The sequence below is a fragment of the Ambystoma mexicanum genome, chromosome 12 (genome assembly GCF_040938575.1).
Source record: "Ambystoma mexicanum isolate Mex_15411 chromosome 12, UKY_AmexF1_1, whole genome shotgun sequence".
Classification (NCBI taxonomy): domain Eukaryota; kingdom Metazoa; phylum Chordata; class Amphibia; order Caudata; family Ambystomatidae; genus Ambystoma; species Ambystoma mexicanum.
In genome coordinates this window covers 919,442,346-919,466,472 of record NC_090936.1, presented here as the reverse complement: position 1 = coordinate 919,466,472, position 24,127 = coordinate 919,442,346, and positions in this window count along the sequence as shown.

Genomic DNA, 24,127 nt, shown 5'->3' with positions numbered 1-24,127 from the left:
AGGGTTACTTCATCACATTGCTATGTCATGGCCGAAGGAGCATGGTGCATGTAATGTCATGTAATACTGCCTGCTAAGAGCGACTACCTCTCCATCTGACAGTAAGAGGCCAGAGTAGGCAGAAGGTGGTAGGGGCTGAGGCCACCACCATTTCCTCTTTAGGCTCAACATCAGAAAAACAGTGAAGAATTGTTAAAACCACTAAAATAATTCCATGCCCTTACACTAGGATATTGGGCATGTTTGAATTGCATCCAGGGGCCTTTGGCACAGAAGAGGGCCATATTGGCTATTGATAGAGATTTTAGAAACCAACAGGCCGATTCATGGAATTAATGTGTCGAAAATTGCAGCGAAAGCATGTGAATCGCAGCGCAAGCGTGAAATTCGCAGCGCAAGCGTGCGAAAGCCGCGCACATCGATTCATGGAAGTCTGTGCACGTGGGATCCTGGGTTGTGTGCTAAGAATGTGCGTGGCGCATGCGGGCGCACTCGTCATCAAACGGCGTGCGCGACGCACACAGCGAAAGCGCACATAGTGTGGCACACACAACAAAAGTGGGCGGAACACGAGGCGTAACACGCGGAATGGGGAACAAAGCGTGAAAATGTGGGCATTACGGGGGAAGTACAGGAGGTAAATGTGCGGAACGCCCACACACGTGCCTACAACACGTATTCATGGAATCGATCGGGGGAAACGCGTGCGCCTAAAAAGACGCGCTAAACCGGAAACACGTACGCCAGCAGGAAGCAGGAAACAACAAACAAGCTCAGACGCTACTATGAATATACCATTCCTCGCAGCAGTGGTCATGGGACACCGCAGGAGGAGGAGGATAGCCAGGCCCAGAATTTTTACACCCAGGACCAGCCTTTTTGGGATGCCTGATGACCAGGTGTATGGGAGGTACAGGTTCCCACCACACATAATACTCAACCTGGTGAGTGAGTGGGAGGATGACCTCACATCACCCACCCTGTGCTCCCAAGCACTGAGCCCCTTGGAAAAGGTGCTCAATGTACTGCACTTCTTGGCCACTGGTTCATTTCAGCGGACAAGTGCCATAGTGGGGGGGGGTGTCACAGGCCACGCAGTCACACTGCCTACACCAGGTGTTGGTCATCATGACTGCATGCTCTTCAGTCCGCAGGCACATATACAGGCCCAGAACACCTGCAGAAAGGCAGGCTGGCGTCCAGGACTTTTACGGGGTGGCACACTTCCCCAAAGTGCTAGGTGCCATTGATTGCACCCATGTGGCTCTACGTCCTCCCAGGGCAACTGAGCACAACTATCGAAACCGCAAGCACTGGCATTCCATCAACGTGCAGGAAGTATGTGATGCCAAGGGAATCATCACCTCAGTATATGCCAACTATCCAGGGTCCACCCATGACAGTTTTCAGAATTTCACCCCTAAACCGGGGTCTAGAAGCTGGGCGGCATGGCGATACATGGCTGTTTGGTGAGTATAAATGCCTCTGCACATGCATGCATGTCAGATACTGAGTAAAGTCACAACCCCACTAATGATACCCATCATCACCTCTCCAGGGGATAGTGCCTACCCGCTGAGCACCCACATGATGACGCCAATTCGGAACCCCACCACATCACCCGAGGTAAGATACTACACAGCCCATATTGCAACCCGGGGCATAGTGGAGCGCACATTCGGAGTGCTCAAGTACGCTTTCGCCCTCTTGACCGCTCTGGTGGGCAGCTGCTATACGCGCCCCCAGTAGTGTGCAGGATCATAGTGGCAGCATGTGTCCTGCACAACGTTGCGACCTGCTGGGGCCTGCTGGTGGACCTGGTGGTGCCCCCACGCCCCCAACCACATGCACGGCCGCTGCGCATGGGATGGGAAAGGGCACGTGGTGAGGCAGCCCGTACGCAGCTGGTGGCTAATTACTTCACCTAAAATCACACCCCTTTGGAGTGCACACAGCCCTGCACATACCAGCTGACAATCAATGATGATGACATAAGGGACAGTCAACTGTCACAAACATACCAGCCTGGGATTGGTCACCTGGAAGTGTTACATTGTGTGCATCCCTACCTACTGAAAGACAACCAATGCTGTGTCACAAAAAGACACACATTTATGCTGCATGAATGACTTCCCCCTTGCAAAATACAACATGAAAATAGTGCCATGTCACCAAACCCCTCCCCATCTCAGCTACCCAACACACCATGGCATGTCATGCAATGTGAAAGCAACCAAATGAATGCACAACACATGACACAAGTGTCACAAAGTGCACTGTCCCAAATGGAAACAGGCCACAGACAATATGCTCCCAGTAATCAATAACAAACAGCACACATGAACAAATACTTACCAGCAACACAATACAGCAACACAGGATGAAACAGTGGCAAAATATGACAGTACAAAATCAAAGTAGTGCAAGTCTTACAACATGAATAAGCCAGCACATCGACCCCTTACAACTGCAGAGTGTTGCTCTCGGGCAAATGTGTCAGTGTACTGCATACAACATGAACTGCATCTGCAAAGGAGACGGCCTTGTGAAGACATGAAGAAGGTACCTGTGTATAAGGAGGAAGACATGGATGCACAAGCACATATCAATACACCATGCAGTGTTCAATACAACAACATTCCCCACTAGGGATGTCCACACAGTTTTGACTACAGACTGTCCACACTGCTCATGGGAGCACTATGTCACTGTGTAAGTCACTGTCACTTGATCACACCCTTTGCAAGCCCATGGAAAGGGGAAGCAGGAGGGGTGTGTGTGTCATGAACCCAAGCATCTAACCCAAAGACCGGACAAGCCTGCATGTGCCCAGCTGAAATACACAGTGGATGCCCACGGGAGCCACACAATGCTGTAAAAAAAAAAAATATAAAAAAGAATCAAAAATGGCCATGTGTGCACCAGGGCGGGGGAAGGCCACCCAGGAGGTTTGAGGACAGGGTGCAAACCAACACCCACCTGCGTGGATGTTGCAAAAAAAAAATATACCTCCATGGGCTCATGGCCTGCATGGCTACGCCAATGTGGGAGAACTGCTGTCGCTCTCTTTACCCTCTGCTGCTACATCAGGAGGTGGCGGTGCTATGGGAGGCAGCCCACGCAAAGCCCTGGTATGGCCCTCCATGGCAGCAAGCATGCGGGTGTGGAAGGTCTCGTTCTGGAGGATGATAGTACGGAGATCCCCATGCAGCACCTCACGGGTTGCCTGCATTTCTGCACGCATGGCCTTGCGTGATGCCCGGATCTCCTCACGAATTGCCTGCAGCTCAGCTGAGAGCGAACGTGTGAGCTGCTCCAGCTGCTGTTCTGACCTAAAATTTCGGGAAGCCTCAAGTTCACCCAGAGTCTCCCTGAGGAAATGGAGTTCTAACCTCAGGGCTTCCCTGTGGCTCTGTGACTCTACAGATATGGCTTTGTGCAGAGTCTCCAGTGCCGCCTGTCGGTCCCTGTTGGACGCCAACATGTCTTCCCTGTGTGATTGGCAAATGGAGTCTGTTGCCTGCTGTTGTTGCTCCATCTGCCTTTCAGGGGGGGAGAATGGAAGTGGCCACCCTCTCCATTGCCTGAGCCATCATTTCAACTGATGCTCCCTATTGTGCTGCTAAACTGTAAATGGTGTTTTCCCATACACTATTGCCTGGTGGCGTACCGCGTCGACGGGCACCACACCTGTTTGGGGCAAGGCGATCTGCACCTTGCTGTGCTGGCACTGCCTGAGGCTGCAGGACTGCATTCCCCCTCTGATCTGCTGGCCCAGGAACAGGATCAGATGTTGTGGCGTGTGACCCTGCATCCGTAATTGCCAAAGGTGGAGTTACCAACACTGACATCCCCATAGAGGGGCCTACCCCCGGTGCAGGTGGGTTGGACGGAACAGCATCCCTGCCAGAAACACTCACCTGTGACAGCACATAAGTCCCACTGTCCGATTCAGCAGCTGAATCATAGAGGTCTGGGGATGTGCACCCAGAGACACCCGTGGACAGTATGGTCTGCAGGAGGATAGGGTTTTCACCCACCACCACACCACGTCCTCCACTGGTGCCCGGTCATGGCTGAGATTCCTCCTGGGTCTGCACCATCTCCTCCACCTCAACAGCATCAAGTGCGTCATCACCTGCAAAAACATGAAAGACAACAAATGGAAACAGGCAAGAGCACCATAGCACACACATAGGCCTGACAAGGCAGAGATCCTGTACATGAATAACACATGTCCCACACGACTATAACCCTGGCATGCATACACTGTCAATGATTTGGAAGGGGAGGCAAAAAGCAGACACTGAGGACTACAAGATGGAACATCAACACATGTGCTGCATGCTGGATAGCACTGGCATCACACATTAGCCTGTGAGTGGCATGGGCAATCCACATACATGACACATGCCAGCACACAGATGGCGCGTAGCATAGCCATGGTACTTTTGACATGTACAGCCATATTTCAGTGAATGAGTACTGTCACCCATCCATGTGAGATGGACATGATGAGATGAAAAATGCAAAATAGTGTGACAAAATATGCATGTGCCACACACTACAACACATGCAGTGTGCAATAATACAGTGGTGGCAGGCAGATGGATACATCAATGGTTGGTCACTTCAACATGACAGCAAACAACAATCATGTTCCGCATTCAAACAGGCCCCAAAAATGTATGGGAGCAGGCCCTTACTCAATCAGCCTGAATGGTCAAATCATTCCCATAACAAGGTAATAAATGTGGGCCAATGTGGGTTGTAATCTATGACAGAAGCATGTCACATATGTGGCATTAGGGCAGAAAAATGCGTTGCAAAAATGGGAGGATTGAAACAATCAGGCTGAATGAACACTGAAAAATCAGGACAATGTTGTTGCAAGATGACAGTTCAAGGGCAACTGCCGTAATGTGGTTCTAATTGGCTACTGTGGTCAGAACGGATACTGTTATACCCAAACCCAAGGCCGGTGAATGATTTGGAGGAAGCACATGGGTGACCCATACCACTCAGGAGTACACACCCTCACCTGGCACTCAATCACTACACATCACCCAAGAAACATACACATGGATTACACACACTTGCATGGGCACTCACCGGACAATGCCTCATAATCTGGTATGTCTCCCACGCCTTGGATCTGTTACTCTGTGATGAAGGTTCCAGCAACAGACTCATGTTCAGTGAGTTGGTCGTCCTCTGGTGGAGACCCACTGCCAGTCACCTGAGTCGAGGCATGATTGGCAGCCAGCTTGTTCTTTGCTCTGCGTTTAAGGTCATTCGACCGCTTGTAGCAATCATCAGCTGTGCGCCTCACAAATCCAAGGGCACTAATGTGGTCCGCAATGGTCTGCCAGTGGGCCCTATGTTGAGCAATCGTAGTCTTACAGCCTGCAGTCACCAACATTTCGCGGCTATGTGCCGACACATAGGCCACAAGTGCATCAAGTTCGGCATCATTGAAGCTAGGCCTCCTTGACGTGCCGGAGTGTGTAGCCGTGTCTGGGGTTTCAGCCTGTGGTGCAAGAGCACCCTTCTTCTTCTTCTTGTAAGGTGGTGCGGATCCTGAGTGGCTTATGCCGCTCTGGTCAGTAGGGGCAGAAGCGCAGGGGGACTGGGTACGAGAAGCCTGTAAAGGCACAATGACCATAGGTCTTGGTGCAGGCATTGGCTGCAGGGTGATGTCGGCAGGGCCAACGTCTGTGCGATGGACCTGGACCGACACTGTCCCGATTGGGAGACTCAGAGCTGGGGTGGATTGAGCTGCTGCTGCCCCTGCAGCCTCCCCACCCTGGCTACTTGGGGCAGCAGATGACATTACTGCCCCAGATCCACGAGGCCTGGTGACAGCAACTTTCACCGCCACACGTGGATTAGACTTGCTGACCTGGAAGTTAGCCTGGGAGTCATCCTGTGCTGGTTCAGCTGACAAAATGGGACGGTCCAACAAGGGCTGAGCTGGGATGGTGTTAGCTACGTTTCTCACAACCATTGGGGGGGGGCATAGGTGTCCCCGATTGGTCCTCCACACACGGGGCTCTAGGGGCACCCTGCAAATCCTGGCCGCGTCCCCTACCGCGCCCACCACGCCCACCATTTGGAGGTCGGCCTCCGTTGTTTCCCTTACTGCTTGGTCGCCTCCCAACCATGGCACTGATGTTGTTGTGCGTATGGGAGTTGCAGTAAACAATTGTCCTGGGCAATTGGGGTGAAAGGGGTAGGGTACTAGATGGAATTCATACCCTAGTGCTCTAGCAAGGCTGTATGTGACCTCTGGGGGAAGATGACGGGTCACGCAACGCACAGGCACCCCAAAAACAAAAGTACACGTGCACGCAACCCCTGGTAGACCACGTGCGTGGAAAATTGAACCCGCACTACGCTGTGGCACCCAGAAACACAAAAATAAGCGTACGCGTGTTACACGCAGCCTACAATGACCTCTAAAGGGGTACGCAACACACAGCGGCAACCACAGTTGGAAAATACGTGCGTGTCTCACCGTCTGCCTTGAAAAAGAACGTGAAAAAGATGCGCGTATGCCTATTGGCAACACCCCCGCCAAAAGAAGAAAAAAACGCAGTCTGAGGAAACAGGGAGTACGAACTGGAAACGTTGTGAAGTAATCGCGTGTGAACCGACAAGAAGTACAAGAAACACCCGCTCGCTCTCCACAAAAAGCACGTACAAGAAAATAGCGTGATACTCGTACCTTTTAAGCCAGCCCACACGTGCAACGTCACTTATGCGCTTACGCGCTAAGGCCTTTTCCTCCAATAGCACGGTGACATGCAGTTTTCTCACGTGCTGATTCACAATGCACCCGTGTTGTGGGGAACACCCGCGCGTAACGTCACTTACGCATTAAGGGCCTTTCCTCGGATTTCACGGTGACGTGCACTTTTCTCACATGCCAAATCACCCTGTATTAAGCTGGCCACACGAAAACAAACGGAAGACCACGCTCCTGCCCAAAAGGCCATTTTCCTGCCCCTAAGAGACCCAAGCACACTCCCACCAGCCACCTGCTGCTGCCTGCCTGCTGCCCACGTGCCCTGCTATTTGGTGCCTGCACGTCAGCCATCTGCAGGGGTCCAGTTGCTGTGGCCACCCCTGTTGGAACAGAAGACTCCTGACTGGGATACCATCGCTCCACAGCCCAGCCCCAGGACCCAGTTGCCCACCCACACCTTGCAGCGGGGGTCGCCATGTCGGGGCAAACACCATCTGAGACCACTGGCGACCCCCAGCCAGAGAGGCAGAGGGCCACCAGCTTCAGTGAGAAGGAAGTTGGTGTCCTGGTGGAGCATGTCCTGGGCCATGATGATGCCCTCTTCGGAACATCACGCACCAACAAGGAAGGACGGGAGAGGATCTGGGAGGACGCAGTGGTTGCCATCAACGCGGAGGGGGTGGCAACCCGCGACATCAAGCACGTCCGGAAGCGCTGGAAGGACTTCAGGTCCAGGACCCTCTACAAAGCACAGCGCCTCGCGAAGGCAGAGGATGCAGAGGGGTGCCTGGTCAGCATGAGCAACATCCAGATGAGGGTCCTGGAACGCGTAGGCCCAGCGCTCCACGCCCAGATCCTTCGGAGGCAGACCCGTCTGGAGTTGAGCGGTAAGTGGCCAAGCATTGCTGTGTGAGACAGGGCATGTTGCAGTGTGCTGGTAGTCTGATACTTGCCTGTATGTGTGACATAGGCCATGTATGGATGTGTGTATGCAGGGACATCATGGTCATGCATGTGAGACCAGTAATGTGTGAACCACATGGATGGTTCATGTGTTCCAATGCAAAATGGGGAGCTGTATGCGGAATGCACGCATGAATGCATGCCAGTCTCTGTTCTTGGACATGGAGGGGGGTGAGGGATGGGTGCTGCTTTCATGTACATCTATGGTGCACATGTGTGTGTGTGTGTCTGAGAAGTGTCTGTGTGACTTTGAAACGCCATGGATGCATGACACATGTCCGTGATGATGTGTAGATTCACTCATGCAGTGCGGTCACCGTTGCATCCACTGTGTCTATCCACTGTGTCTGTGGTGTACAAGCCATGATGCATGACCCTCCGGTGATGTGTGTGCATGGGATCAGTGTGAGCCATGATGCATGTGAGTTTGAAGGCAACATTTTGGTTAAAAGAGGCCCTTGTACATGGATGCTGATGTTGATTGCAGCCGCCGTGCCTGTTTCTGCATGTGTATTGCGTGCATTCAGCCATGTATTGTGGAGGGACAGGATGGAAGTGACATTTGACAGAGCCAACCATGTGTTATTGCTTCCTGTCTAGAGGAATATTGTACTGTATCCTGATGCTTGTGTTCTATGTCTCCCTTTGCATAGCTTCAAGTGAAGAAGAGGGCGGAGACGGTCTGTGGAGCCAAGCGGCGGGGATGCCTCCACCAGGCTGCGACGCAAGGCCCAGCCACCCTCCCAGGAATTGCCATCATCTTGGAGCGAGGGGACTGGTGCCGTGTCTGCCAGTACGGCTGTAGCGGAAGGGCCGGGTGAGCCCCCACAGGGGCTTGCAATGGCGGAAGACGGTGTGGAAACATCCAGGTTGGTGGTCTCCACAGAGGAGGAGGAGCCCGCTACTGAGCAGCACATTGGGCCTGGTGGGGGTAGTACCACTGGTGCAAGTGGTGCAGTCCAGGGCCAGGGTCAGGAGGCAGCACAGGTCACCGCGGAGGGGCCTGTGCATGTCGCTGTCCTTGACCCTGTGACTGCACCACCATGCACAAGCAGGGATGCCCCGTCCCAGGTAGGGGGGGGAGTGCCACGTCATCTGCCTCTCCACTACCTGCGGACGAGGGGTCCCATGACCGTATGGGCTCAGTCCTGGTTGGTGTTGCGTTGAGCCCGCGTGACATTCGTGATGACGTGCGTGCTTCCTGGGTGGAGCACGCACGCCATCACGAACAGCTGCGTCGCGACGTGGCACTGTTGGGAGGGGCCCTGGTCGGTGGGTTCCTACATGTGTTGCGCACTCTGGCGGACCGCTCCTCCTCTGTGGAGACTATGCACCACTCGTTCTCCCTGCCGTCTTCCGGCCCAGATTCCACCATGGCCCCCTGTGAACCTGGCCTGACCAACACAGCCAGCTTGGTGGAGATCCCATCCCTGCCAGTCGGGACTCGGCGGTCCAGCAGGGGTGGACACCACAACAACTGGAGACCAGCTGATGGAGGATGTGCAGGCATCATCAGACAGGGCACACGAACAGCAGCAGCAGCAGGCTCTAGGTCGGAGCAATGATGGCTCGGGGCCATCAACATCAGAGGGGCAGGCATTGGCCAGAGGGCAGGAGGACCCTGGAATGGGTGTGTCTTCCGTGTGGCTGCGGTTAGGCCGGTGTATAGATGCAGAGCGGCGGCGGGCAGAAGAGGCATGGCTCACAATGGTCAGGGCGGAGAACTCCATGCGGAGGACACTGAGGCGGGCCGAGTGCCTCGAGGCTATTCGCAGGGAGTTGGAGTCCAACATGGCATCATCCCTGCGAACCCTCGGGGCCTTGGAAGAGGACTGCCTCCAGGACATTGAGCAGGAGTTCTATGATGCCCTGGCCCAGGAAATCGTAAAGTGAGCCGTCGGACTAGCCTGCTGCCATTGTATATAGTTTTTAATTTTAGGTTTCATTTTCGTTTTCCTTTATTTTGGGGTGTTTGGACTTTGCCCCACACATTTGTATATAGTTTTTTTATTAGGTAGTTTTTTCCGTAGGTTTGTTCTTTCGTTGGGCTCATGGACCCTTGACAATTGATTGTACATAGTTGGACAATGGATTTATTTGAACTTTTTCTTTGTATTTCACCATGGATTAATGGATTTTATTTTTTACGTTTCCTTTGGATTTGCTTTGGTGGAGGGAGAGTTTGGACTATTTTTCTTTTGGATTTCTTTGGATTGGTTATACTTTTCATGTATTCATCTTGGTATACCATCCTTTGATCGCCGGACTTTTCATCGCTGGGGTTTTTACTGCGAATTTATTTTCGAAAAAAAACTCATCTTTGTATTTTTGGGGGGGGGGTTAAAAATTTAAAAAATTTGTGTAAGGGAATAAAAAAAAAATAAAGCGAACGGGGGGTTAAAATTCGCGGTAAAAACACTGCGATGAAAAGTCCTGCGATAAAATAACGTAGAACCCTCTTCTTTTGGACATGCTTTTCATTTCATGTTTGCGATTTTTTTACGCTTTCATTTCATTGCTTTATTTTTGTCCATAATACATTATGATATTTTACTTCCATGTGTGTAATTTGCTCTTTGAGTTCATGCACATGAAAATGTGGGTTTACACAATCAATGCCAACCAGTGTGTGTGTGTGACGGACATGTGTTGATGTACGTAGTTGACTTTTGGTTTGTCTTGAGATAGGCATGTCATTGTGGGGTGGATTGGGAAATCATTGCGTCTCAAGACTGGGGTGGCATGCTGTGGTATTTTGTTGGAGATGTGGGCCATGATTGTGCATCTTTGTCATGTAGGAGGGGACATGAGTCAGGGCCTGAGGCTCACTGCTGGGTGAGTGGGGGTGCTGGGGGACATGAGTCAGGGCCTGCTGGCAGGTGCCTGTCAATGCTGGGTGGGTGGGGGTGCTGGGGGACATGAGTCGGGGCCTGCTGGCAGGTGTCCATCAATGCTGGGTGGGGGTGCTGGGGGACATGAGTCGGGGCATGCTGGCAGCTGCCCCTCACTACTGGGGGTGGGGGTGCTGGGGGACATGAGTCGGGCCTGCTGGCAGGTGCCCATCAATGCTGGGTGGGTGGGGGTGCTGGGGGATATGAGTCGGGGCCTGGTGGCAGCTGCCCCTACTTCTGCGGCATGGGGGTGCTGGGGGACATCAGTTGGTGATCACTAGTGCAAGGTGACATGTGGGCTGGCTGGGGGGCAAGCCCATGGTGGATGGGCTGCGTGCGGGACATGACCAGGGGTGCTGGCTAGTCCCATGTGGTGTGGGCTGCCTGCAGGGTCTGTGGAGGGTGTAGAGGGCACACCTGGGAGGACCCACACTGCCAATTCACGTGTGAGACTCCCCGCGCACCCCACTGGATACACGCACCCTGCTCTGACAGCGAAATTGTGTGTGAAACTCCCCGCAAACCCCAGTAATACACGTACCCCGCTTGCACAGGGCCATCGCGTGTGAAACTTCCTGTGAACCCCTGAAATACACGTACCCCGCTCGCACAGGGCCAATCGCGTGTGAAACTTCCTGCGCACCCCCGAAATACACGTACCCCGCTCGCACAGGGCCAATTGCGTGTGAAACTCCCCACGAACCCCAGTAATACATGTACCCCGCTCGCACAGGGCCAATCGCGTGTTAAACTCCCCGCGAACCCCAGTAATACACGTACCCCGCTCGGACAGGGCCAATCGCGTGTGAAACTCCTGACGAACCCCAGTAATACACGTACCCCGCTCGCACAGGGCCTATCGCGTGTGATTCTCCCCATGCAGCGGGGTACGTGTATTCGGAGGGGTGCGCAGGGAGTTTTACAGGCGTTTTTGTGGTTGGGGTCCTGTATGCTGGTTCCCTGGCCTGTGCGCCATGTACGGGATTTGTGCGCTGTACATGGCGCACGGGGAGGGGTTGGGGGCGTAACTGGCGCTGCTGCAGGGTCGCTGCGCCACTCTGCACCACGGCTGGTAATGGATGTTAAAATCCATGTATACGCTATGAGCGGAAATGGATTTTGGCACACGCGGCTAGCGCAGACTGTCGCACGCGCACACTGTGCTCCAGCCGCGTGCGCCACTTGTGCGCTGGATTCTATGAATGATTCCCCAAATGTTGAAAATGGTGACTGAACAAGTGACGCTGTCTGCTACAGACAAGGGCTGGATACAAGTTCCCTGCTGAAATGAGTTCTTAATTTGTTTTTGGAGGGGCGAATACAACAGAATATCAAAATTCATTTTTTTTTTTTAAGCAAACTTTTAAACTAATGTAAACAAGAAATATTGTGTTGTACATAGCAGAACTAGTAATCGCACGAGTGAAACACACTTAAATGACAACATCCCGTTGTGAGGAATTTTTTTTCACATAGTTTGATTTTACATGGTGCATGATTTTACCGGGAGCCCTTACAGCACACACTGATTTGTAAATAACATTTCAAAGGTTTTGAGTGGGAAGTAATCAGATTCGATATTTGATCCAACGAAGTGCACTAGTGAAAGTGCACCAATAAGGATTTTCTCCAAATGATTTTGAAATTTTTGTATGCTTTTGGTGCACCTTTTGTAAAATAAGGCGATTGTTGTAACAAGAAAATTTAAATGCATTTTACAAGCCACAGTTAAATGAAAATAGAAATTGTGATTAAATGGAAATATACCATTTGTGGCATGGTTGGAGAGAAAGGACCTTGTTGCTAGTCAGTTGCTCCTTTCTTCATGAGTGCATTATTGGGAAAGCTGTTATAGTGGCAGCCATTTTGTAGTAGTGAGTGCAACTTGGAGAGAGATTCAGGATGACGCTTTGTGTCCCTGCTGCTTGCTTATGTGATGAATCCCATGTTGGATATTGCATGATGCGACCGGCTTGACCCTGTGGGCTGCGTGCCTCCACCTGCTCAGTGGTGCAGAGCTACTTAAAGGATCCCCATGCTCCCCAACCCACCAGTCTCAAGGTAGCATAGCACCCTGTGTCTGAACCCCTACCATTCTAAAGTCTACTGATCCCAAAGCCCTTCAGGCTTTCCAGGACACAACACCCCTAAGTAATTCAACTCTTAAGGCACATGGGATGGGAAAGGTCGATGTCCCATCAGCCAGTACAATGTATAGACGTTCCAGTACACACCTATTAGAACACATCTATAAATAGTATACACAGAAAGTTCAAAGTCAATTTGGGTGCATGGTAGCTAATACAGCCTTGACACATAGGCTGTGGGTACAACATAAGAAGACAATTAAATCCAAAAACTGGGATACCCAGCCCCCTCAGAAATTCATGATGAGATAGAGATTTCAATTTACAATATGCTGGTTGTGACCAAGGGATGTGATATATAGGGATGTGCCCAAGCAGTTCAGGATAGACTACCCCTTTGGGATTTGAGACCAAGCCTGATTTGCATATGGTCTTTCCCCTTTTGTAATGGCTTGGCAGGATGAAGAACAATACTGGAGGGGTTTCCCAGAGCAATGGAAGAGGTTAATATTTATTTTAAACCTTCCAGCGATCCTCTTTTTACATTTTTTTTTTGCCTCTGGCAGTATGGCACTCAAAACAGTTAATGCATCATGTGTGCTGTCAAAATACACACACACTTTTGGTCTGTGATAGCTGAGGGAACCGAGTACATACCAGAGGGTCCAAAAGGCAGATGTCAGCCTTGAGAAATTGCAGGCACCCAAGGATGGGACAAAGTCCTTAGCGGCGGCAATTTGGCAACCTGCTCAACCTTCCACTCAATGGAAGGGTGTAAGCTTTTTCATTTCTCCAATTATGGACAAAAAGTAAAACAGCCTGCTGCCCTTTAAGGACAAGGCTAGAGATGTTTCTCCTGACCTTCTAGAGGTGGAGGAGGCAAGACACAGACGGCTTCTGCATGTGTTCTCTCTAGTGTGGTCCTTGAAACATAACGTCTTTAAGGATTCCTGCCACACAAAGCCGATAGGGGAGGGGCGCCTGTTCACAACATTCACAAGAATGGTAAGCCATTACAATAGACTCAGTGGCACTTCAGGCAGTCTACCAAGCGTACTGCTTTCCTTTTTTAAAGCGCCCCTGGATTACTCCCTTCTGGCGGACCACCTCCTGTTCCAGACCCACTGCTTCTGCAAGACAGTTCCTCTTTTCTGGAGAAGGGCGCCATAGAGTTGGTACCTATTCTAGAAAAAAAACAGTGGCTTGTACTGCCACTAGTTTGTGGTCCCAAAGAAAGATGGAGGTCTGCGACCCATCTTGGACCTGAGAAGCTTGAATATTTTCCTCAGGAAAGCCAAATTCAAGATGGTAACACTCTTGCATATAATCCATGCCCTAGTAATTCAGGATTGGTTGGTGTCACTCGACCTACACGACGCTTAGTTCCATGTGCCAATCCAACAAAATCACAGGAAGTACCTGAGGTTCGTCATCGGCAGCACTCACTACCGGTTTTGAATTCTGTCTTTTGGGCTTTCCTCCACACCCAAAGGTCTTCACCAAGCTGCTGGCGGTATTGGCAGACAGACTCAGAAAGGGAGGGATTCCTGGTGTTCCTTACCTGGATAATCAGGGTGCAGTCTCCGGATCAAGCCCTGGATCATCTCAGCTGCACCTGCCATCTCCTCCACAAGCTGGGCTTGCCCCTCAATTTAAAAAGTCTCAGCTGACACCTTCTTAAACACTCAGTTAATCTGAGCGTTCCTGGATTCTCCCTCGGGTAAGGCTTTTCCTCCTGAGGAGAGAGCTCACCACATCCTGCAGATGGTCACCAAATTTCAGCAGTCCTCATGGCATCCTGCATTTCCTGGTGCTAGAGACCCAGCTGAGAATGAGATTGCTCCAATGGGCTCTCAGGTCTGAGTGGTTGTAGTTCTTTGGCAGTATGATGGACTTGTTTCAAGTCCCAAGTAGAATTGCTCACGATCTCCTGTGGTGGACTTGCACAGAGAACATGATGTCCGGAGAACCATTTCGGCAACTGTGACCAGAGACAACCGTAGTGACAGACACATCTCTGAAAGACTGGGGTGCTCACCTGAACAAGCATATGTTCAGCGGGTTGTGGTCCCTTGTGGAGCCAAAAATTCACATCAACCTGTTGGAGCTGAGAGTGGTCAGACTGGCACTGATAGCCTTTTTGCCCTCCATAAAGGGGAAGACTGTCCTGATCATGATGGACAATTCAGTGGCCATGCACTACATCAACAATAGAGGTGGTGTAGGGTCACTTCCCCTGTACGGAGAGGTGATGTAGCTCTGGTTCTGGGCATTACAGAACAAGATCGCCCTATCAGCAATTCATCTTTCTGGGAAGGAGAATACAATTGTGGACACCCTAAGCAGGCAGGGCTTGGTCTCCCATGAGTGGGAGCTGTGCCAGGATGATCTTCTAGAGTTTTTCACCCTCTGGGGAACCGCTCAAATGGATCTGTTCGCCTCCAGTGTGAAAAGGAAGTGCAAGCTTTTCTGTTCCAGGGAATTTCCCCCCAGAGGAGCACTGGGGGACACATTGGTGGGGGACGGGAATTTCCAGCTCCTATATGAGTTCCCACTGATTCCCGTCATCCCTCAAGTGATCAGGAGTTTGACGAAGTATGGAACAATCATGATTCTGATTGCTGCGGACTGGGCCAGGAGAATGTGGTACCCAGATCTTCTGGACATGGCCATCTGCCCTCCACATTGTCTTCACCGGAGACCAGACCTTCTCTCTCAGAAGGGGGGGCTGGTTCTTCACCCAAGCACACACATGCTCAACCTGCACGCTTGGTTTCTGAAAGGCTGAGGTACAGGGATTGGGAACTTCCAGACTTCGTGATGGAGGTGATTCTTTTGGCCAGAAGGCCAGCAACTAAAGCTCTATACTGCTGCCGTTGGAAGACATTTTGCAGCTGGTGCAGAGCACAAGTTGTGGATCCTTCCTTATGTCACACTTCAAAGGTGCTGTACTTCCTTCTTCCTTTTGCAAGACAGGGCCTTCAGGTTACCACCATCAAGGGCTATTTAGCAGCGCTATCCATCTTCAAGCGCGTGCCAGAGAAAGGATCTTACTTTTCAATCCCCTTGGTGGTGCAATTTTTAAAAGGCCTAACACTACCCCCCAGGGACCCATTGTTGTAGTGAACTTGCTGTTGAATTTTCTCATGGCTTCCCCTTTTGAACCATTACATTTGTGTCCTCTGAGTATACTATCTTGAAAGACAGCCTTTTTGGTTGTCATCTGTTCAGCCTGGAGAGTAAGCAAATTGCAGGCCCTGTCCTGTAAACCAGTTACTACAGTCTCTTTTAATAACAAAGTGACTCTTCGAGTGCGCCCTTCGTTCCGAAGGTCATCTGAGTTCAACCTGCCACAGACAATTTGTTTGCCAGCATTCTATCCACCTCCTCATACATCCAAAGAGGAAGAAAGCTTGCATAGGCTCGACCCCAAAAGGGCTCAGAGTTTCAACATCAACAGGACAAGACATTTAAGGCTGGATGATCAGCTGTTCATTCATTGGATACACAGGTTTGAAAATAGGTAAGGGTATAATGAAGCAAGCCATCTCTAGATGGATTATGCTTTGTGTATTGGAGTGCTACACCAGAGCGGGTAAGGACATCCCTGAAGGCTTCAGGGCTCATTCCACTAGAGGTGTGGCAGCTACTTGCTAGGGAGAATTCTCATTTATGGCTAATTTCCCTCACCTAGTGAGTCCCCCAGCAGCTTTGCTGGACTTATGGAGTTTATTTTATTCCACTTGGTAAGAGTGTGAGCTTCCCCCCACTCTTACCTATGTTTTGCCATGTGTATTTCTCTGTTTTTATGATTGTGGACTCTGAAGTACACCACTTCAGTAGCCCCCTTCTCTTTGTGTGTCACCCAGCACCTTCAGTGCCGTGGCACAGGGTTGTCTTTGAGACTCCCCCCGACTCCATTTCTGAGGCTGACTTCAGTCCCCCAGAAAAGGGTAAAGTTGCCATTAAATTTACTTAGTCAATCTACAACAGATCCAGTACACCCCATCTTCCATGGAGTAATGGAAAGGGTTAATTTGTATCCCTATTTATCTGTACCTCCTAGAGCATTGTTTCGCTCTTTTAACAGTTAGACTTCGCTGGCGGCAGTGGTTTCTACCCTAACTTTTCTACCGCGATTATATTAGATAAACGTGGTATTGTTCTTGGCTATTATATTATCCTCGAACATAAACCCGCTTGACCAAATTCTTTCTTTTGGCTCCGGTTGGGTTCATTCACTATTTCTTTTTGTTAAAGTCCTTCTTGTGTTTTACCTTGCTTGGCAAACTAGGTTCGCCTTCTTTGTTAACCGTCTTTTGGCGGGCTTCTGCTCGAGAAGCCCTCCATCAGGTGCCTGGGTGATTGACAGCCAGGCTGTGTGAATGGGGGTTTTGCGCATAAAAGGCAGGTCTCTTGGGCTACAAGTCGCAGAGTCGCCACTGGAACTACAAGGAACCCGAAGAGAAGCGGAGAGAACGACGGCTGCTGCAACTATCCACTCCCGGTGAAGCCCTGCTGCAGTCCTGAGCTATCTACCCTTCAACGACTAAGAGAAGATCCAGTCTGGAGTCTTCTTCCCTTGAGCCTGGTGGGGATAACCAGCTCATCTTCCACAGCTAGAGGATCCTTTTCCTTGGTCGAAATCGCTGCACACGGCTGTAGTGGTCTGGATAGCCATTTGAAGAGCCTCTCCTGTTTTTTTTTAAGGAGCGCACCTTTTATCCGTTGTCGCTGCTGCCGACTTTATCCCTGTGTGGTGCAGACCCCCTTCAGACGTCCTCCTTCACAACAAAGCTCCAGGAATCGTGGGTCTGCGGGAAACCAACAGGAACAACTGCCAGGGCGCCAGCTGCATCAATGGAATAAGGTACTGTGTTCTGCTTGAGGAAACTGGGTGACCCCCTTTTCTTCAGTTCCAAGGCTTGCCCTTGTCTTCCCTCCTTCTTATAACTTTTGCTTCTGAACATTGACAATATCCAAGTACTCTTGGTTTCGTTGAATCGTGAACTATCTGACTGTTTGATCTCCGGCAACAGGCCCCCGGTGTCACTTGACCCTGGCTCCGGCCCTTTGACTTTTGAACTCTTGTCTCGGAGTGTTTCTCGATTCTGACTGCCTAACCAAAATATTGCCTGTGATTTTTGCCTCCAACTCCCTCTGGGTATCTCAGGTGCTAAGTGTGTTTTTGCCCCGGTAGCATTTAATGTCACGGATATGCGCTTATTTAGTAGACCGAACTGTCAAAAAGTGATCGCAATCGTATTCATGGTAACGTGTTTTATTCATAACACCGGTTCATTCAAACACAGGGTACTTACCTTGAGACATACTGTACAAAGTGAACTGGTTAGTTGTAATATATTTGACGTGTGGTTTGTGTTTAAGTTTAATAGAAGTGTTGTGTTTATAACGAATGGTTTAAAAATAAATGTACTTATATTTTTCTACCTGAAACTTTGAGTCACTGTTTGCTTGAGTCACAGTAATTGTGGTCCCTTTGTGTAATCTCTGCTACTGCTCATATACTCTTGAGATAAGCCTGGCTGCTCCGCCACTGCTACCACTCTGACAAAGTAGTACAGGCCTGTACCAAAGGTAAAACTTGTATTGCCACCTGTGGTCTTAATTGTGTGTAGTGGTCCCTAAGGACACTGCACAGGATTCTGCCTAACACTACCCCTGCTCTCCAAAGAGGGGTACTTGTTAAGGATATCTGTCCTGTAGCAACGTGGCCCTCCATTCACATGTTTGCAATACACTACTGCCTGGACACAATATCTGAAAATGAGTCTCGTTTCAGGCAAGGCTGTCCTCCAACAAATGATGACATAATCGCCATGGAGTGCAATGGGGGGGAAAAATGACAACTGAGGGCACGGGGTGCCGAGCACGCTATTTGTACCAGCATCAATGTCACGTCTGGTCAGGGAGATGGCAACTCGAAAGCTATCGACGACGGTGCGCATGACGTCACGTGCAGGGAAAAAGTTTCAGAGAGCTGCATAGCAGAAGAATAGATATCTAAGGTGAGGAATCTGTGGGCGGTACATCCAGTAGAAAGAACATTACCTGGGGTAAGTAATTTGTACTTACAATATAGTAAACAATGCGATTGCAGAACTGTCTCCCTTCCCCAGGCCTTTCTCAGGCTCAGTTGACTGAACACATTGGGTCAGTGGAACATATCACTGCATTTATCTGAGGTGGGTTTTGTTGAGGCATTGATACAGTAGATGGTAGAATAGGGAGGGGGGAGAGGGGCTGCAGTAAAACTGATAAGTTGGCCCATGCAACCAGATGTCATAGGTCCCAAGGAACAGATGTTGAATTCTTTTAAAATGGGCTGTACCAAGAAATACATTACAGTATTTGTGTGGTCCATGTAAGACCTGATTTTTTGTATATTTGTTGTGAATTTGTTATTTTAGCCAGACACCCCTAGGTTAGCATAACCTGCTGAAACAAGATTTGCTAGTATTGACAAAAATAAATTGCAAATTTCTTAACACTAAGTGGCAGAATGTTTAAGTTTCAAAATCCAACTACAGTTTGATTCTCAGCTATAAAGACATTGCTACTGCACTGTTCTTGAACTGTAAACCTCATCATAGTTACTTTGTGTTATTATAATGTTGACCCTGGTGCTGATCATGAGGGTGCCATTTAGTTATTTTGCATAATCCATTTTTTCCGAATGTGTGTCACTGATTGGCTGAGGTAGTACATCTACTAGTCTCGTAGAATTTGAAAGTAACAAGCATTGGCAAAACCAATATCCTAGAGTTTTATAAAGTGTAAAATCTTTGTCTTGTTTAATGACCTTTTTTATAAGACAGATCTTGTATGATGAAGGGTAGTGTGCTTGGTCTGTCCAGTGAAGTGTACTTGATTTCACTTTATTTACCATTATTTACCTAGTTCTAATTTAATAAGATTGGGCAATAATAGTAACATTTGATAAAGTGGGTAGGGTGGTGATTTCATCAAGTGGACAAACTGACACCTTGCCATTAGACCAAATTCGGAGGTTGGGCCGGCCGTGAGTCTTGGCTTTCCCACCCCAATGTAATGGGCAGCTTGTTTGGTGTCCTGTCCAGCTTTTTGCATATGGAAATTCAGTGTCCTTAGGTCATGGAATGGACACTCCTACCCACCGCACACCTTTTTAGCTGTAATCAGTCAAACCATCAGGATATTGATAGTAATTGTATATATTGTCACATTTCCAATAAGTATTCAATGGTTAGTTTTCATCAACATTCGGTTATAGAGAAAACAACCTCTGCAAGGCTTTAGTTAAACATTATTTAATCAAGGGAATGTCAAAATTGTGAGCGCGATGCGTTTCAGGCTATGCCCTTCCTCAGGAGCAATTGTATTTGACAAATTGTATTACTTTACAAAGTGTGAGATATCTAAAGAGTAAGTACAAAATGACGAAGGTTGTAAGGCATTGTATCATAATCAAATTTGATGCAATTAATTTAGGCGACACATACTCATACAGGACTGGTTAATCACCTGGTTGACTTCAATGGTTATAATGAGTTGTGTCTTTAGCTGCAGATTCTGGCCCGTTATCGTCATGGAACTCAGTAGAGGGTCCAGTATGTACCTATCATAGAGTACCACAAAGTAACTGTGAGTTATCGCAAGTGATTATATCCTAAATGTATTACTTTAAAATAAACTAAAGTGTAAATACCTTCTAATAGAAAGGTAGATGAGCTGCCGCTCTATAGTGTACTCTGTAATATGAGCCTGTCTGATTCCAATCATGGAATTCAAGCTAGGACGACTGTAAAACGGGAAATTACCAGACTGGATCAACAACTAATTAAATTGTTTCCCAATTCACCCATGATATCCATCTGTCGAAGTAGCCGGGTCGATCCGCCACGAGACTGAAGACCCCACCCTGGAGAAAGAGTACAGGTACCGTAAAAAGGCCAAAAAGAGCGAAGTCCCACTCCAGCGAAGGTACTACCAGGGCCGAGTGGGAAACCTTTAAAGAGCATATGCTCGACATGATGAAGGCGGCTGCTGCATTTATAGGGCGACCCTCGAAGCAGCAGACGTTGCCAGTCCCGCTATGCCAGGTCCATCCAGCAACAAGGAGGTTGTGTTGGGTACAAAGCCCTCTAGGCTGACCGTTGATGATTTATCGACAATGCCTTCTAAACCGATTGCGCAGCACCCCACCCTCCCTGAAACCATTGAAGTTGATATCAGCGCCAACTATGGAAAAGTCGTTTGTTCCCGAGTCGAGAACCTCTTTCTTTGACACTATGCACTCCATATTTCGAGATGATGGGGATGACTTTGATCCGATACCGGTTTCTTCTGGTGGCACTGATTTATTTCATCGATCCTAGCACTGGCAGGAGGTTTACAAAACACCAGTGGTTTGGACACTACACCAGAGTTCGAAACACAGCAGTCTCACCCCTATGGCCAAGCCAATGCCTCCTACAGACAAACTTTGGAGAGGGTGGTCAATGCCCTGAGCCTTTCTGCCCTAGGCAATCTGATTTTGGCGTATGAGCTCACTGACATCCTCAGTGTTGGCCCACTGACAGAAAGGGCTATCCCATTAACTTGCCAATTGCTGTCCGGGTTGCCACACTGACCTTGTTATGTTCCCCTGGTGGATTTCAAGTTTGCAAAAAAGTACAAACCGGCAAGAGGAGACACCCTATCTATCCAACCATCCAACATCAGAAGGATTAGTAGTCCAGGTGGCCACAGTCTCCACTAGGCTTTCTACGTCCACCTCTAATTTGTCATTGGATATAAAAAAAATGACACCTTAGCTAAGAAACGTTTCTCAGCTGCCAGTATGGCTCCCAAGGCTACCAATGCTTCCTGTGCATTCACCAAATACACACATGTCCTCTGGAGAATCATTCAAAAAGCAGCAGAACACATACCACAGGGGAAAATGTGGGAGGGTTTCTCTTCTTTGTGGATGATGGCAAAGAGCCCGCCAGGCTCTACAATCTGGTCTGGATATAGCACGTTGTGTTGGTAGGGTGATCGGGTTGGCAAACAGTGATATGTGGGCAAGCCTACTTACACAGCTCAGGTTTTGTCCCTAATCCTCAGAACAAGCTGTTGGTCATTGCCTTTGATTGTGAACATCTTCTCAGCCCGAAAGCGGCTGAATCGTTGGAAAAGTTTAATGAATCCCAGGTGGCTGTGCAGTCGCTGGGCCTGGCTGTTTAGCAACATGCAAAACCTTCCTTCAGCTTTGCCTCCAGGGGTAGAGTCTATCGGCGCTTTGCCTCGTTCAGAAGGAAGACTAAACTTAAGTAACCTAAGCATGGGCAGTGGTGTTTCCTGCACTCTGGTAGGGAGAGGGAGCCTCTAGGGACAAGCAGCCTTCTGCAGCACTGGTGGGGTCAGCTCTGGCTTCAAAACCATTTTGAGTTCTGCCCCTATGTTTCCCCAGTTGGTGGGAGGATTGAAAAGCACGTGCCACTGTGGCGATAGATATCAGACGCCTGGGCACTGCAGCTCCATCCAGTGGGGTTACTGTCTGCCAGACAGACCATGGTCCCTCCCTTCAGCAACCAGAAATGGAGCTCCAGGAAGAACGGAGAGCCCTGTTATTGAAGGGTGCCATGGAAGAGGTACCTCCCGAGCTGAGGGGATCTGGCTGGTATTTCCTGGTACCCATGACTGCATCCCATTTTGGAACTCAGGACCTTGTTTCTTGAACAAGTACCTGAGGAAGGAGAACATTCAAGATGGTGATGCTCAGAAAGATTCTCAGGATTGGCTCATGTCGTTGGATCTTCAGGATGCACACTTCCATGTGCCTTTTCACACCTGGCACAGGAATTTCTTGAGGTTCCTCATAGGGGACAAGCACTACCAGTTCAAGGTGCTTCCCTTTCATTGACCTCCACTCCCAGAGTTTTCACCAAGCTGATGGACCTGAGGAGATCTGGCATTCATGTGTTCCAATACTTGGATGACTGGTTGATCCAAGGGAAGTCGGAGGAGCAAGTGACGATTTGCAGGCGAGCGTCCTTTGGTCAGCTATGGGAGCCCTTGGCACATCAACCAGCTGCAGCTGCAACTGCGGGCCATCAGGCTAGCAGTGAAAGCTTTTGCTCCCTCTCTTGTAGGGAAACGCATCCTGATTATGACAGACAACAGAGTGGCCGTGCACTACCTGAGCAAGCAGGTGTCAGGTCACTGCCCCTATGCGAGAAGGCAATGCAGCTGTGGTTCTGGTTACTGGATAACCAGTTCTCCATCTCGGAAGTGCATCTGGCGGGGACGGAGAATGGACTGGTGGATGCTTTGAGCAGGCAGAACACGGTCTCACATGAGTGGAAGGTGTGTCAGGATGTTCTCGAGGAGATATTCACTCAGTGGATCTGTTTGGGACATTGTCCAACAGGAAGTGAAAACAGTTCTGTTCAAGGGAATTCCCATTGAGAGGTGCACTGGGGATGCTTTTCTGGTGGATTGGGTCTTCGACCACCACCATGCCTTCCCTCTAACTGATTCCTATCATTCCACAGGTTTTCAGGAGGTTGGGGAGGTTCACCTCACCATGATCTTGATTGCCCCAGATTGGGGAGGAGAACATGGTACCCAGAACTTCATTACTTGGCCATCTGCCCACCTCTCCAGTTGCCTCGTCGGCTGGACTTCCTATCCTAGTCGGAAGTTCGGTGGATCCACCCGAACCCAGATTCCCTCAACCTACATGCGTGGCTCTTGAGTGGATAAGGTGTGATGACTGGGACCTCTCAGAAGAGGTTCTTGACATGCTGGTAGCTGCACACAGACCATCTACAAGATGGTTATATGTGTGCAATTGGAGAAGGTTTGAGGCATGGTGCATGGAACACAGAATCGATCTGATCGATTGCCCCACCACTTCAGTGATGGAATTCCCTCTGTCACTCACCTCTTCAGGCCTTCAGTACAAACAGGGTGTCTGGAGGCCATGTCTGCTTTCAAAAGATCCCAGATCAAGGTTCTTTCTTCACAATCCCAATTCTGGCCCAATTCCTAAAAGGTCTTTTTTCTATAGGTTTCTGCCCATCCCTTTTACTCTGGATTGGGACCTTAATTTGGTCTCATCTTTTCTTATGGCGGCTTCATTTGATCCTATGCACTCCTGTTCGCTAAGGCTTCTCGCACTGAGAACTGTCTTTTTGGTTGCAATCACATCAGCCAGAAGGGTCAGTGAGTTACAGGCCTTGTCATGCCAGCCTCCCTTTCTCAGTATTTTAAGGAGAAGGTGTGCTTGAAAGTGCTACCTGGATTTCTGCTCAAGGTCTTGTCAGAGTTTCACATCTCCCAGACCATTGACTTACCTGTTTTTTATCCTGCTCCTCACCCTTCTAAGGAAGAGGAAACGTCTACAGGTTGGACCCCAAGAGGGCCCTTAGTTTCTATGTGGTGAGAGCATC